Below are 15360 nucleotides of genomic sequence, written 5' to 3' on the forward strand. Positions count from 1 at the left end.
GAGGAGATGTTATTGTCTTGAAGATTGCCTCTGAAGATAATCTTGCAGATTAGTTCACAAAGACTTTATCTATTAAATCTTTTCAAAGTCATGTAAGAAGCATGGGGTTAAGGGTAATGCCTCATTTGCTTTAGGGCAAGTGGGAGATTGTTGGGAATTGTGCCCTTAAAGCAATTGTAGTTGACAATGGTTTTAATGAAATAAATGAAAGAATTGAATTATTGTATATATATATAGCTTATGTACTATATTATTGTTAATAATATTAAGTAAATATTAGAAAATTACCAAGTTCATCTGTGTGGTCTCAATCTCATATTGGTATGAGAAGATCAAGATTGAGATAATGGACTTAAATAGTTCACAGTAAAATAAAGTTATGGAATCTATAGATTAATTACTGCTAGTACGGTCCACTAGTATTATGAATACATGTGACCTAGATCCGAGTTACTAGTGTAGTAGGACACTTTAGTCGAGGTACTTTGCATACTGAGAGTATTTAGAACTGGACCAGAAGTGATTTAATAATACTTGTTTAAATACCATTTCGTATTATTATAAAACACTTCAACTGATGATCATATAAAAATTGATCTTAATCTTGAAGTTACTATGAACTCCTATTTATGTCATTTGATCATTTGATTCATGCGTTACAGTTTGTCGGAATGATCAGGCTAAGAACTATTGTTTTGGGGACTCGGTGATGTATATGGCTAGGGACATAGCTTAATAGATATGGAATCTATACCTTCTTATAGATTGAATGATGGTTCCCTATTGGGTTGCCTATTGGGTTGGCTTTTGGAACTAAAAAGGTTATTGACGTCAAATTCATAATCAGATTATGAATTAACCTTCACTAGTAAAGTCAATGGTACACTAGGAATTAAGATATAATTAAAAGGGTAACACAGTACTTTTATTCCTACTTAATTATAAATCATCAATAGAGGATTAATTTTTATGTAATGATTATATCAATGGACGCTTTATGGTTACAATAAAGTACTCAGTAAATATATATTTTTAATTCTCAAGAGTGCGGTCTCATATTTATAGTAGAGTAATCATGAGATTGATAAATATTATTATTGAATCAAAGAGTTTTGGTTAATAATCTTTTATTTATTGGAGCTTGGAATTATTGGTCCATAGGTCCCCGGGGTGACTCTATCAACACTATTCAAGGTAAGAGTTGATACAAGGGTCAAACTGTGAATGAGCTATTTGAGAGAATATTTATTCTTTGGAATAAATATGCAATTATGTGATAATTGAAGTTGCACAATTTATTATTGCAGTAATGCAATTTTTGAAATTGTGTAGAAATAAAATAAATTGATTTTAATCAATTATTTTATTTAAGTGGGAAAGGATAAATATGGATAGTCAAAATTAGTTTTGATTATTATATTTATTTAATTAATAATAATATTATAATTTAAATTCAAATTTTGAATTTTGAATTTTGAAATTAAAGTTATTATCTTTTCCTTAAAAAGATGATACCTTATTTGAATTTCTAATTATTAATTAATTAAAATAAAAATGCATGAAAAATCAAATTTCCTTATTTCAGGGAAGTGTTATACGCATAGGGATTCCTGAACTGCCCTATGCGTGTACCACTACTGGTTGTGATCAGTTATTGGTTTTTTATTTTTATTTAATTAATTAATAAAATATTTTTAAAATGGTTTTAAAATGGAATGTGAGACTTTGTATTTAATTATCATTTATTTATTATTATTAAGATGATCAATTTTATTATTATTATTATTATTATACCTATATATTCTATATGATAGAAAATAAGAACGGAACAGTTTTACAAGAGAAATAAAAAAAAAAATTGATCATCTTTTTCTCACAAAAGATAAACCTTTCTCTCTAGCCTATAATCAAGAATCTCATGTGTTGAGAATACTTTTGATTCACAAATTTTATTCTTTTTCTCTATGTGTCCACCCACATCTTGAGGTGTAGAGAACGTCTAGGAAGATCTTGGTGTGAGTACTCTGGTGAGGATAGGAAAATCGAAAAATATATTAAAAGATTCAAGGATTCTTGATAGGCTACAAGAGGTCAATCATTTCATATTATTTTACATATACATATTTTGTTGATTAACATATTGCATATTAAAGGATCCTCATATAAAGTTGTTTATATGAACAAATTATTTTGTATACCATACTACCATTGCCGCAATTTCCGTTGCGCACTAGGAACTGTTCCTAACAGGCCTTAACTCCAGCATTGTCGGTCGTACACAACATATTTCATATTTTGACCCTTAAAAAATATGTATCAGTCGTGACTCATGTATTGAGTTACGAGGATCTGGTGCTTCAGGCAGATCTCTCCTATGAGGAACAACCACTCCAGATACTAGACAGGAAGGAAAAAGTCTTGAGGAATAATACTGTACCTTTGGTTAATGCATTATGGAAGAACAGTAGGGTCAAGGAAGCGACCTGGGAGCTGGAGTCAGATATGTAGAATCAGTATCACGAGCTATTCAGGTAAAATTTCAAGGACGAAAATTTTGTGAGGAGGAGATAGTTGTAACGTCTCAAATTACCTAATAAGGCTTAGGGCCTTGATTAGGGGGCCAAGATGGAAAATTATGTGTTTATGTGATATATATGTGTATCATTGTATGATTATGTGAGTTATATTATAATATGACTAGATATGCATATTTAGGTGTATTAAATATGCATGTGGGCCTGTTTCTTATCAGAAGGGTAATTGTAACGCCCTGGTTACTCCAAGACCGTTACTGTGAGCTTTAAACCGTGCTTAACTCGCTAAATGAGTCATTTGTTTATAAACATGCATCTAGGTGTTATTAATAGGCTAAGGTGAAAAAAAAAACCTCGATCAAAAGGAAAGGATATATTTTATTTAAAACATAAAACTGTACATGGACCCATAAAACCTTTACAAGTTATTTACAATCCAAAATGGCCATAATAGTGTAAAAATTACAACACGCCAATCTAAGCAGCAAAAATAGGGTTAACCCCTAGTTTCTCTAAGAAACACCTTGGTCGTGGTGGTCAAGCGGCCGCATATGTACCCATCGCCACCTAAGCTCTCCACTCAAGGCTATGTGAGCTTTTCTTTCCCTTTACCTGCACCACATAACACCTGTTGGCCAAGGCTCAGCAAGAAAACTCATTACTGCATGTATACAATATCAATGAATGATTATGATAATCATACTGGGCTTGTAGCCCTAATCAGATAATATCAAGATTCTAATAATCATGTTGGGGTGTGTAGCCCTAATCAGATGGTATCGAGATTCTAATAATCATGTTGGGGCATGTAACCCTAATCAGATAAGTGACTGATGAGTAAGTCACGAACTTAAACCAGATGAGTGACTATGGAGTCATGAACTTGAATCAGATAAGTGAGTAATCAGTGAGTCACGAACTTGGGCTCCGCACCTTTAGCCATGTGACGATGCAGTCACCTAGGCCTTTTGGCCCTAGCTCTAAGTAGCTAGCCTTTAAACTAGACAATCACTTTTGTTTTCATCGAACTTAAGGTCGATCAAGCATTTCATGCTTATGTCGATTAGATCTAATTTTTTCAGCTTGCGTTAAACACGCTAATACCATTCTTGACTCATAAGCCAATACCATACGATTAGTGCTCAGTACTACTGCCAAACTTGACTAATGAGTCACAGCTTCACAGCCAATACTGACACAATTGCCGATTCTGACTAATAAGTCAGTGCCACTCACAAGTAAGAAAGATTGCTAAGCATTTAATATTCAATCAATGTCCACATATAGAGCACTCAACATGCCTTATTAATAACCATGCATGTCACATATTGGGTGCAGTTTTCTTACCTCTAGTTCGAGCGTGAAACAATAAAAGAATGACCCTTGAGATCGATCGTTCCTTTGATCCCTTAGTGGTTACCTAATCATAACCAAATATGGAACTCCATCAATAAAATCAATAATAAAAGGTTCATGATCTAAACCTCACTCCCGGGACCTCGAATCGTACTCAAACGGTTAGTAGATTCGATCCCGAGCCTTAGGTATTGAAACCCCTAGGAAAAAACCCTCAAAAGTACCAAAAATAGTACCCTGGAAAAACAGGGTAGCGTTGCCCCCCTGGCGCCATGGCGCTACAAGCAGGGCTAACTTTCCCTGGACAGCGCTGTAGCGCCCACCCTTGGGCACTGTAGCGCTAGAACCAGGGTGATTCAACCCTGGTTTTTCCCCTTCGAGTTCTCCAAATTCCAATCTTCAAAAAATGATTCCAAACCTCAACAAAACTCACAAACGAACCCTATGGATACTCAAATTCCATCAAGGGAAGATATGGAGGTCGACCCTCATTAGCCTCAGACAGTTCAAGCAACCCGATATTTTTCCCTCAACCCATGTCTCATAGGAGGCCTTAATAAAAATGCATCAGGAGATCCGAGGAGTCATGCGAGGCTCCTCCGCGTGCCCCTTACGAAGCCCCCGCCTCGCTCCACGGCGCACCTCTAAGAGCCCCGCCTCGCTCCACGGTGCGCCCACTCGAGCCCCACCTCGCTCTGCGGCATGCCCACGCGAGGCCCTATTTCTCCAGCTGCGCGCCGCCACGCCTCGCCCATGCCGCACATCGCCTCGGCCACGCGAGGCCATGCGAGGCTACGCCTTGCCCATGCCCAGGCGCGAGGCCCCATATCTCCAGCTGCGCGCCGCCATCTCACCTCGGCCTCGCCTCGGCCACGCGAGGCCACACAAGGCCACGCCTCGCCCATACCCAGGCGCGAGGCCCCATTTAGCCAGCTGCACGTCACCATCTCGCGAGGCGCCCGTATGACCCGCGAGGCCGTGTCTCGACCATGCCTAGGCCCCACGCACCGTCTCGCAAGACGCGCCTCTATGGAATAAGCATGTGCCCCGCTGATGAGGCCCTTCTCTATTTTCAAAGGAAGGTGTCACCAGCGGGGCTCAACTCCCACACACTTATCTCGCTCATGGCTACACGAGAGCGACCTTTAGATACAAGGCACCCTTTTTCCTATAGGTACGGAGTCCACTGATGAACTAAAGGGAGTTAGAGTACGGACATAGTACCCACATCAGATAAGTAGTGGTGGTACGAGCGAAGTACCTTCCGTTGTCCTCACCAGCCACTCCTCTGACACCTGTACCACGCAGGTAGTGGAAGCACGATCAAGTACTAAAGTGAAGGTGCACCCACCAACCCTGATCATGTACTGGAGCAGACACCACTACCCCTGAGACCACTCACCTGACAGTGTACTGGTGTACTACCTGGTCCCCTGGACCACATTGTATCAGGGGCCATTAGAGCCCACTATAAAATAAACTCCAGTTCTATTTGGAAGGGGGTTGGAAAATTTACTGTAGCAAATGCACCATAGTGAATGAAAATTGATTTCACCATTGTTCTTCTGCAATTTTTCTTGGAGTTGATACTTAAATTTCTAAGGCTTTTCTATTGATAATCTTTACTTTGCCATTTTTTCCAACTTAACTTAGTTGACGAGTTCTCACCGTCAACAAACCCAAATACCCATTCTAAAAGTCCTAGGCATCAAAACCCAATCAAACTTTGCTAAAATCTCCCTTGAATTCTCAACTATCAAATCCATGAATCCCAACTGAAAATCAAATGGAAAACAGAGTACAACAAAAGTTTCCATGGCTAGAATCTTACCTTAAGCTCAAGATGGAACCCTCTTCAATGGTAGAACACAATCCTAGACCCTCAAAGCTTGATTCCCTAGCTTGAATCTTCAATTGGAACTTTGAAAATTCAAAGGAAGAAGAAGGAGAAATGATGATCATGAGAAGAAGAAAGAGGCTCTATTTTTGGTTCAGTTTTCCACAGCCTTCTAGTTTTAAATCTATCCCATGGTCAAAAGACCAAAATGCCCCTAGGTCATTAAATTCCCTCTTAAGGCTAACAAGGGTAAAATTGTCCTTTCCCGCCTATCTCATTAATCATAATTAACATCTTCCAATTCTCGTTATTCCCAATATTCTCAAATACTAATAAATCATATCTCATTACCCTTTAATTCCCGGTAATGTACTAATCATCAAATTACCTCGAGACTCACCCTGAGCCCCGAAATTAACCCCGTTATGACCAAACCGCTAACTTGCATTCAAAGATCGTCTCATGCCAAATAGCTCGAAAAAAATCCACATTATAATGTGGCCTCATCAATAATCACCAACATGCATGAAAATATACAAATATGTCCTCAACGGGCAAATTACCAAAATACCCTTATAATGAAAAGTGGACCCGCATGCATGCATTTATCATCATATAATAATATAATTCACATACACATGCATATAATCATTTAATGGCATAATAAATCAATTATGGCCCTCCCGGCCTACTAATCCGACCATTAAACCTCATTAGGGATTTTGGGGCATTACAGTAATTTTCGTAATTTGGCATGTTATGGGTATATTTTGAGTATATGTGCATATATGTGATATATGTGTGGGACCGCATTATTATGTGGATATATTTGGGATACTCGGCACGAGGCGATCCTAGGGAGCAAGGTAGTGAGAAAGTCATAATGGGACTAATACCCGACTCGGGGTGAGTCAAAGGGTATTTTGGGTATTTAGTACCTTACCGGGATATTAGGTAATGGGAATGAATATTTGAGGATATACTCGGAGTTAGTGAGATTAGGAAGGAGTTGTGGGGATTTTGACCATTTTACCCTCGAGGACGTTTTCGGGGTACTCTGAGCCTTAGGATTTGCTTAAGGTTACTTGAACCCTAAGTAACCTATCATAAACAGAAAACATGTTCAGCTCTCACATTCTCTCTCCCGTTCTCTCGCTTGAAGCTCATTAGCATTTTCGAAGGAAACTTGAGTTTTAGAGTTCGAATTCAAGTGAGGTTAGAGTCACAAAGATTCTACGGAAGATTAGAAGCTTGATAGCCTGGGGATTTAGCTGGAAAATGACTTAATCAGAGGTAATTTAAGCTTTAAGTTTCTGAGTTTCTGTTTCCTTAAGTTTCTTAAGATTTTATTTGGATTTTTATGATTTAGTGAGTTTCGATCCATTTGAAAATTGGGTTTTGTTGCCTGGAATATTCTGATGATGTTCTGAGATTGAATTATGGGTTTGGTACGATTTTGGGGTGAGTTTTTGGGAGGAATTGGGTTTGAGAAAGTTGGGTTCACAATGGGCCCTGGGTGACTTATTAGTCCCATATCCTAGGGTTGGGCCCCAGTGTAATTTATTAATCTTGTAATTTGGGCAACGAACCCGGTATGATTCATTAATCATGTGATTAGGGCAGCTGGTCCCATATGACGATGTAGTCATTTATATGAATGGTATGCATGCATGAGTAGGGTTATTACTACTAGGCATGCTTATTATGACTTGGTAATGTTTTATTAACTTCTTATGGGCATGTTTAAGTTTACTTATTGAGCCTTGGCACACGGGTGCTATGTGGTGTAGGTAAGGGGAAAGGGAAGTTGGACCAGCCATGAGTTGGAGAGCTTCAGTGGCAACGTGTACATATGTGGCTACTCAACCACCACGGTTGGAGTTTCTCAGAGGAACTAGGGTTAAACCTTTTTTTTTCCGCTTAGGTTGGCTGGTTGTAACTTTTGAGTTGTAATTATTCTTTTGGAAGTGTAAACAACTTTGTAAATGTTTATTATGGGATCTCATGTTCAACTTAACGTTTTAACGAAATAACTATTCCTTTTGACCAAAATTTTTAACCCTAAACCATTAATCACATTTAGTTGCACATTTATGGCCAAATGACTCATTTAGCGAGTTTAGAACTATTTAAATTACGCAGTGTAACGGTCTTGGCTAACGAGGGCGTTACAATAACACTTGCAGTAATTCTTCAAGCCATTTTCATTTAGCCTCTTCGAGCCATTTCTTCATCGAGCTCTTTAGGGTCTTGTTTATAGCTTCGACCTGACCATTTGACTATGGATGAGCTACTGAAGAGAAGATTTTATTATTCCATTTCTTTCGCAAAATTGAGTTAACAACTCACTGTCGAATTGGGTTCCATTATCCAAAAATATCTTCCTTAGTATCCCATATTGACATACTATATATTTTACCATGAAGTCCAAGACTTTTTTTTGAAGTGATAGTGGCCAGAGGTTCAGCCTCATTCCATTTAGTTAAATAATCCACTGCCACTACTGCATATGTAACTCCTGCTTTTCCCATGGATAATGATCCAATGAGGTCTATGCCCCATACTGCGAATGGCCATGGGGAGCTCATCATGGTGAGCTCGGTTGGTGGGGATCGAGGTATTGACATGAGTGTTGACACATGTCACAATGCTTTACGTACTCGAATGCATCTTCCATTAGTGTGGACCAAAAATATCCTTCCCTGATGACCTTCTCATTAGGAGTAATGTCCTAAAAGCATGTTGTAATGCCCTACTTCCTTAGAGCCATTACCAAGTGATTTATAAATGTGCCATTAGCTCGCTAATCGAGGTTTAAGATTAGAAAGTGTGTTCGGATAAAAATAAAGACTCGTTTAATAAACATTAAGTATAAAAAGCTTGTCTTTTATTGAAATTTGTAAAAATATTACATTGGGATCCCAAAACACTGTTTTGAAATACTGTTACAAACCAAAGATATAGTACAGTCGACCTAAGCGACAAAACTGAACATTTACCACATGTGTAATGCCCTACTTCCTTAGATCCGTTACTAAGTGAGTTTAAAAACGTGCATTCAACTCGCTAATTGAGGTTTTAGAACAAATAGTGTAATTAAGCCATAAACAGAAGAAAAACTTTAGAAATAATTCCATTTCATTGAAAATCATAAAACTTTGACACCTGGGATCCCAAATTACAGTTTAGAAACATTTACATCATATAAATCGAACCAAGTAGACTAAACGACAAAATCTAAGTTTATTTACAACCATCTCCCAAAATCCTTTGGCTGTGGCAGCCAGGCTGGCCCAACATGTACACGCCGCCTCACACCTGCTACACTCATGGTCGGTTGGCTTTCTCCTAACCCTTCCCTGCACCACAGAGCATCTGTGAGCCGAAGCCCAGCAAGAAAACCCACAAACAGATAACATATGCAAAACACACACCAAGCATATAAACAGGCCACCGATGGGAAAAACACATACGGCCTAGCCGTCCCAGGCGTTTACCAAGCCCTGGGTACGCGGTCGACACCGTGAGGATATCCCAGGTATCCTTTTAGGGACTCGCCCTAGCAACTCGCACTCCACGTGCTCAACGTTGTTCCCGGCCCTCTGCCAACCTCGGCCTACACCATTCCCGGGTCTTGCCGATCATTCACATGATAGCATTCATAGCATAATAAGTAAGTACAAAATTCTAGCAAATTCAGTCAAAGGGCTACGCCCTGCAGTTCAAACACATTGGGCTCAGCCCTGCATACCAGTTCTATTCAAACACATTGGGCTCAGCCTTGCATGCAAGCTCTATGGGAACAAGGGTTTTCTTACCTGAGTCTCAAGCTTTCCAAGCACCGATGTCCCGAGCACAGTCCTCTAACTTGAGCCTCGCTGAAACCCTATTCACAACACATTAACAATATCCATCCATCAAGTTCTAATTCATTAAATAACTTTAAACCATACCCCTAACCTCCGGGACCTTGAATTCTATCAATCCGGGTGATAGAATCCATCCCGAGCCTTAACCATTGAGTTCCCAAACCTAAACACCCTTACAAACACAAACTAGCTCTAAGAGTCGTGGCCCCACCCTCAAGAGCTGCGGCTAGCCTCAAAACAGAGGCTAGTACTTCCCTGCAACACACACGGGCCGCGGCGCGCATGAGACTTCTCGGCCTCCCATGGCCGCGCGGGCACACGGGACGCGGCCCTCACCTCCAAATTCAGATTTCTTCACCATCTTTCTACACTTTTCCTCAAGCCAATTCACCCAAAACTTAGCTAACAATCTTAGGCTATCAACACAAACATTCCAACTCAATATCAGCATCAAAACCCACTAAAACCTGCTCCAAAAATCAACTAGAATACCCAAAAACAGATCAAGTTCCAATCACATGCATATCCTAAAAACATAGTAGAAATTCAAGCTTAACTCCCATGGTTAGAGCTTACCTTTGCTGAGTTAAGTCACTGAAGTTGATCCTTAATCCTCAAGCTCCTAGCTCCCAAGATTTCCCTGCTGAATCCCTTCTAGCCTCTAGCTAATTCCTCCAAGTTTCTCCCTAAGATTCCAAAAAAAAGATATCCACTTGTTTGGAGAGAGTGAGTGAGTCGGTTTCCTGAATGTTCTGTATAATTCTAAGGTTTGTTTTATTCAGCTTAAGTCTATGTGGTTACCTCAAGGCTCGGGGTACCAAAACGTCCCCGAGCGCAAAATGGTAAATTTCCCCAATATTCCCTCCTAGACATTCTATCCTCAAATATATCTCCAAATATTTATTTTCATAACCCGATAACCCCATAATATATCTAATACCAAAATTACCCCTCGACTCGCCCCGAGTCGGATTCTCGACCCCGTTGTGACTTCCTGGCTAACCGCTCCCCAGGACTATCGCGGATCATGCTGCACAGATATATCACATATATATAGCATTTATCACATCTATCACATTTATGCCCCTAATATCCAGACGGGGTCCACATTCACATTTAACTCAACTAAACATGCATCATTATCATATATTCACATTAATTCATATATTAACATAATAATACATTTATTGCCCTCCAGGCACACTAATCAAGGCCCTAAGCCCTATTAGCAAATTCGGGTCGTTACAACTATCCCCTCCTTACAGAAATTTCATCCTCGAAATTACCTGAACAACTCGGGATACCGCTCCCTCATCTCTGACTCAAGTTCCCATGTTGCCTCCTCAACTTTGTTGTTTCTCCACAGCACTTTCACCAAGGCTATGGTCTTGCTCCGCAAGACTTTATCTTTTCGGTCAAGAATTTGAACTGGCTTCTCCTCATAGGACAAATCCTGATCAAGCTCCAGATTCTCAAAACTTAGAACATGCGTTGAATCTGACATATACTTCCGGAGCATGGATACATGGAAAACATCATGAACCCAAGATAAAGCTAGAGGCATCGCTAGTCTGTAAGCTACCTCTCCAACTCGTTCCAGAATCTCGAAGGGGCCAACAAACCTAGGGTTCAACTTGCCCCGAACACCAAACCATTTCACACTCTTCATGGGTGAAACCCTAAGAAACACATGATCACCAACCTGAAATTCCACGCTCCTGCGTTTCAGGTCTGAATAACTTTTCTGTCGACTCTGGGAGGCAAGCATACGCGCTCTAATCTTCTCAATCTCCTCATTGGTCCTCTGAACCATCTCTGGACCCAGGTATCTCCTCTCACCTGTCTCATCTCAATGAACAGGTGATCTACACTTTCTTCCATAAATCATTTCGTACGGAGCCACTCCGATGGTCGCCTGATAACTGTTGTTGTACGAGAACTGGATCAAAGGAAGATACTTATTCCTCGATCCCCCAAAATCTAGCACACAAGCTCGCAACATATCCTCCAGTATCTAAATCGTCCTCTCAGACTGTCCATCCATCTGAGGATGATAAGCGGTACTAAACCGTAACTGTGTGCACATAGCCTTCTGTAGACTCTCCCAAAACTTGGAGGTGAAGGTGGGGTCTCTGTCGGATACTATCAACCTCGGAGCCCCATGAAGTCGAACAATCTCCTTCACATACAACTCACCATACTGCTCCACAGTATAAGTTGTCCTAACAGGCAAAAAGTGGGCGGACTTGGTATACCTATCCACAATCACCCACACTGAGTCATGCTGTCCCACAGTCCTCGGTAAACCAACCACAAAATCCATAGTGATATCTTCCCACTTCCCATCTGGGATACCCAGAGGCTGCAGCAACCCTGCTGGCCTCTGATGCTCAGCCTTAACCTGCTGGCAAGTTAAGCACTTGGCCACGTAATCCACCACATCCTTCTTCATGCCTGACCACCAATACAGAGCTCGCAAGTCCTGGTACATCTTCATCGTACCAGGGTGCAAAGAATAGGGAGTGGTATGCAATTCATCTAAGATCTCCCGCCGAATATCAGAATCCATCGGAATACAAATCCGGCCCTTGTACTTCAGTAACCCCATCTCTGAAATGGAAAAGTCCTTAGTCACTCCGACCAAGGCACTCTCTCTATGACCTCTCAACTGGGAATCTTTCCCCTGCACTTCCTTGATCCTCTCAAGGAGTGTAGACTGAAGAGTGATGTTGGCCAACTGACCAACCAACAACTCTATACCTGCTCTAGTCATTTCTTCAGCTAACTTGTCAGATATCTGCCTCGAACTAAACAACTGTCTTGGTCCTTTCTGACTCAATGCATCAGCCACTACATTAGCCTTCCCAGGATGGTATAGGATATCACAATCATAATCCTTAACCAACTCCAGCCACCGCCTCTGGCACATATTCAGATCCTTCTGAGTAAAGAAATACTTTAGGCTCTTATGGTCAGTGTATATCTCGCACTTCTCACCATAAAGATAATGCCTCCAAATCTTAAGTGCAAACACCACCGCTTCCAACTCCAGGTCATGCGTAGGATATCTCTGCTCGTATTCCTTCAACTGTCTCGATGCATAGGCTATCACTTTACTAGCTTGCATCAGCTCGCGCCCCAAACCCTGTCTAGATGCATCACAGTAAACCACAAACTTTTCATTCTCTGTCGGCAAGCTTAGCACTAGCGCAGTGATCAATCTTCGCTTCAACTCCTTAAAATTGTTCTCACATCTATCCGTCCAGACATACCTTGTCTTCTTCTTTGTCAGTTCTGTCAATGGCGTAGCTATTCTGGAGAACCTCTCAACAAACCGCCGGTAATATCCTACTAAACCCAGAAAGCTTCTCACTTCAGGAACATTGCTCGGTCAAGGCCAATCTCTGACCGCCTCAATCTTACTTGGGTCAACCAGAATCCCCTCCTTACTAACAATATGGCCTAGAAATGTAACTTGTGGCAACCAGAACTCACACTTACTGAACTTAGCATATAACTTATGCTCTCTCAACCGCTGTAAAACCAACCGCAGATGCTGCTCGTGCTCTGTCTCTGACTGGGAGTACACTAGGATGTCGTCGATGAATACAATCACAAACTTGTCCAGATAATCCTTGAAAACCCTATTCATCATGTCCATAAAAGCTGCTAGGGCATTGGTTAATCCAAAGGACATAACCAAGAATTCATAATGTCCATACCTCGTTCGAAAAGCAGTCTTTGGTATGTCCTCCTCTTTAATCCTTAACTGATGGTAACCTGATCGGAGATCTATCTTGGAAAACACTGTTCTTCCCTGTAGCTGATCAAATAAATCATCGATCCTAGGCAGTGGATACTTGTTCTTTATGGTTAACTTGTTTAGCTCCCTATAATCAATACACATCCTAAGGGATCCATCCTTCTTCTTAACGAACAACACCGGAGCACCCCATGGAAAGAAACTCGGTCTAATGAACCCCAAATCAAGTAACTCTTGCAACTGAATCTTCAATTCCTTTAACTCCGCCGGAGCCATTATATAAGGTGTCCTAGATACTGGCTCCGCTCCAGGTACCAATTCTATAACAAAGTAAATCTCCCGCTGCGGCGACAACCCTGGCAAATCCGCTGGAAACAAATACAGAAACTCACACACCAATCTAGTCTCACCCGGTCCAACCGACACCACCCTAGAGGTATCCACAACACTCGCTAGGAATCCTATGCAACCTTCCTGCATCAGGTCTCTAGCCCTCAATGCTGAAATCATCAGTACACGCGGTCCACTAACTGACCCCACAAACACAAAGGGTACCCCCCCCCTTCTGGTTCAAAAGTCACCATTCTGCGGTTGCAATCAATCGTTGCCCCATACTTTGACAACCAATCCATTCCTAAAATCATATCGAAATCATCCATCTCTAACTCAATCAAATCAACAGATAGTTCCCTACCATCTACCTCTACTGACAATGCTCTAATCCACTTCCTAGAGACTACCAATTCTCCTGTTGGCAACAAAGTCTGAAATCCTCTAGCATACACACCACTAGGTCTACAAAGTTGATCTATCACTCTAGCAGATACAAATGAATGGGTAGCCCCTGAATCAAACAATGCAGTATACAAAGAACCAGCACTAGAGATCTGACCTGTCACAACTAAGGGGCTAGCCTCCGCCTCAGTCTATGTCAAAGTGAATACCCTGGCAAGAGCAAGACTGTCACTCTGCTTCTGCTCCTCCTTCTTAACTTGAGGGCAATCCCTCCTCAGATGACTGGCACTCCCACATACGAAGCAGGCCCTGATCCTGCACTCACCCTGGTGTCGTCGACTGCACCGCGGACACACTAGAAAACTCCTCCAGTTGTCACTGCCACCCGGATGGCCAGTGGAAGCACCCCGCGCCCTCCTATCTGAACTAGGAGGAACATAGGAATCTGGGGCCTTCCTCTTCTGCTCGCTAGAACCACCACCACGACTGAACCCAACAAAAGGAGGCACTGTCCTCCTGGCATCGCGCCTAATAGCACTATCCTTCCAAATCTTATCTTCGGCCCTCTCAGCAGTAAGGGTCTTGTCCACCACCTGGCCATAAGTAGTAGTCTCTGGATCCAAGGTAATATTCACATCGCAGGCAATCATAACATTCAACTCCCGCACGAACCTGTCCATTCTTGCCGCATCAGTCAGCACTAAATCTGGCGCAAACTTCGCCAATCTATCAAACTTTATAGCATACTCTGTCACTGTCGATCGATTCTGAGTCAGGTTGATAAACTCATCAACCTTCGCAGCTCGAACTGCCACACTGTAATACTTCTCATTAAACAAGTTTCTGAACTCTTCCCAAGTCATAACTGATGCATCCCTTCTCTGAACCACCACGTCCCACCAAATGCGGGCATCCTCTCTAAACATGTAGCTAGCACAGGCTACCCACTCATTCCCCTGAACTCTCATAAAATCCAGAATTGAGGAAGTCATATTCATCCACTGCTCTGCCCGCAGTGGGTCTGATCCACCCTCGAAGGTGGGAGGATGCTGCTTCCTTAACCTCTCATACAAAGGTTCCCACTTATTCTCCATAGCAGACTGCACTGGCACTGGAGCTGCAACCTGCTGCACTGGCAGCCCAGTAACCTGAGGCGGGGCATGCTGCCTCAACTGCCGCAACTCTTCCTCTATCCGCTGCAGTCTTGCTTCCATCTCGGCAAACATCTCTTGCCAATTCTGTGGGGCAGGTGGAGGGTCCTTACCC

This window comes from Humulus lupulus, chromosome 5 (assembly GCF_963169125.1).
Source record: "Humulus lupulus chromosome 5, drHumLupu1.1, whole genome shotgun sequence".
NCBI lineage: Eukaryota > Viridiplantae > Streptophyta > Magnoliopsida > Rosales > Cannabaceae > Humulus > Humulus lupulus.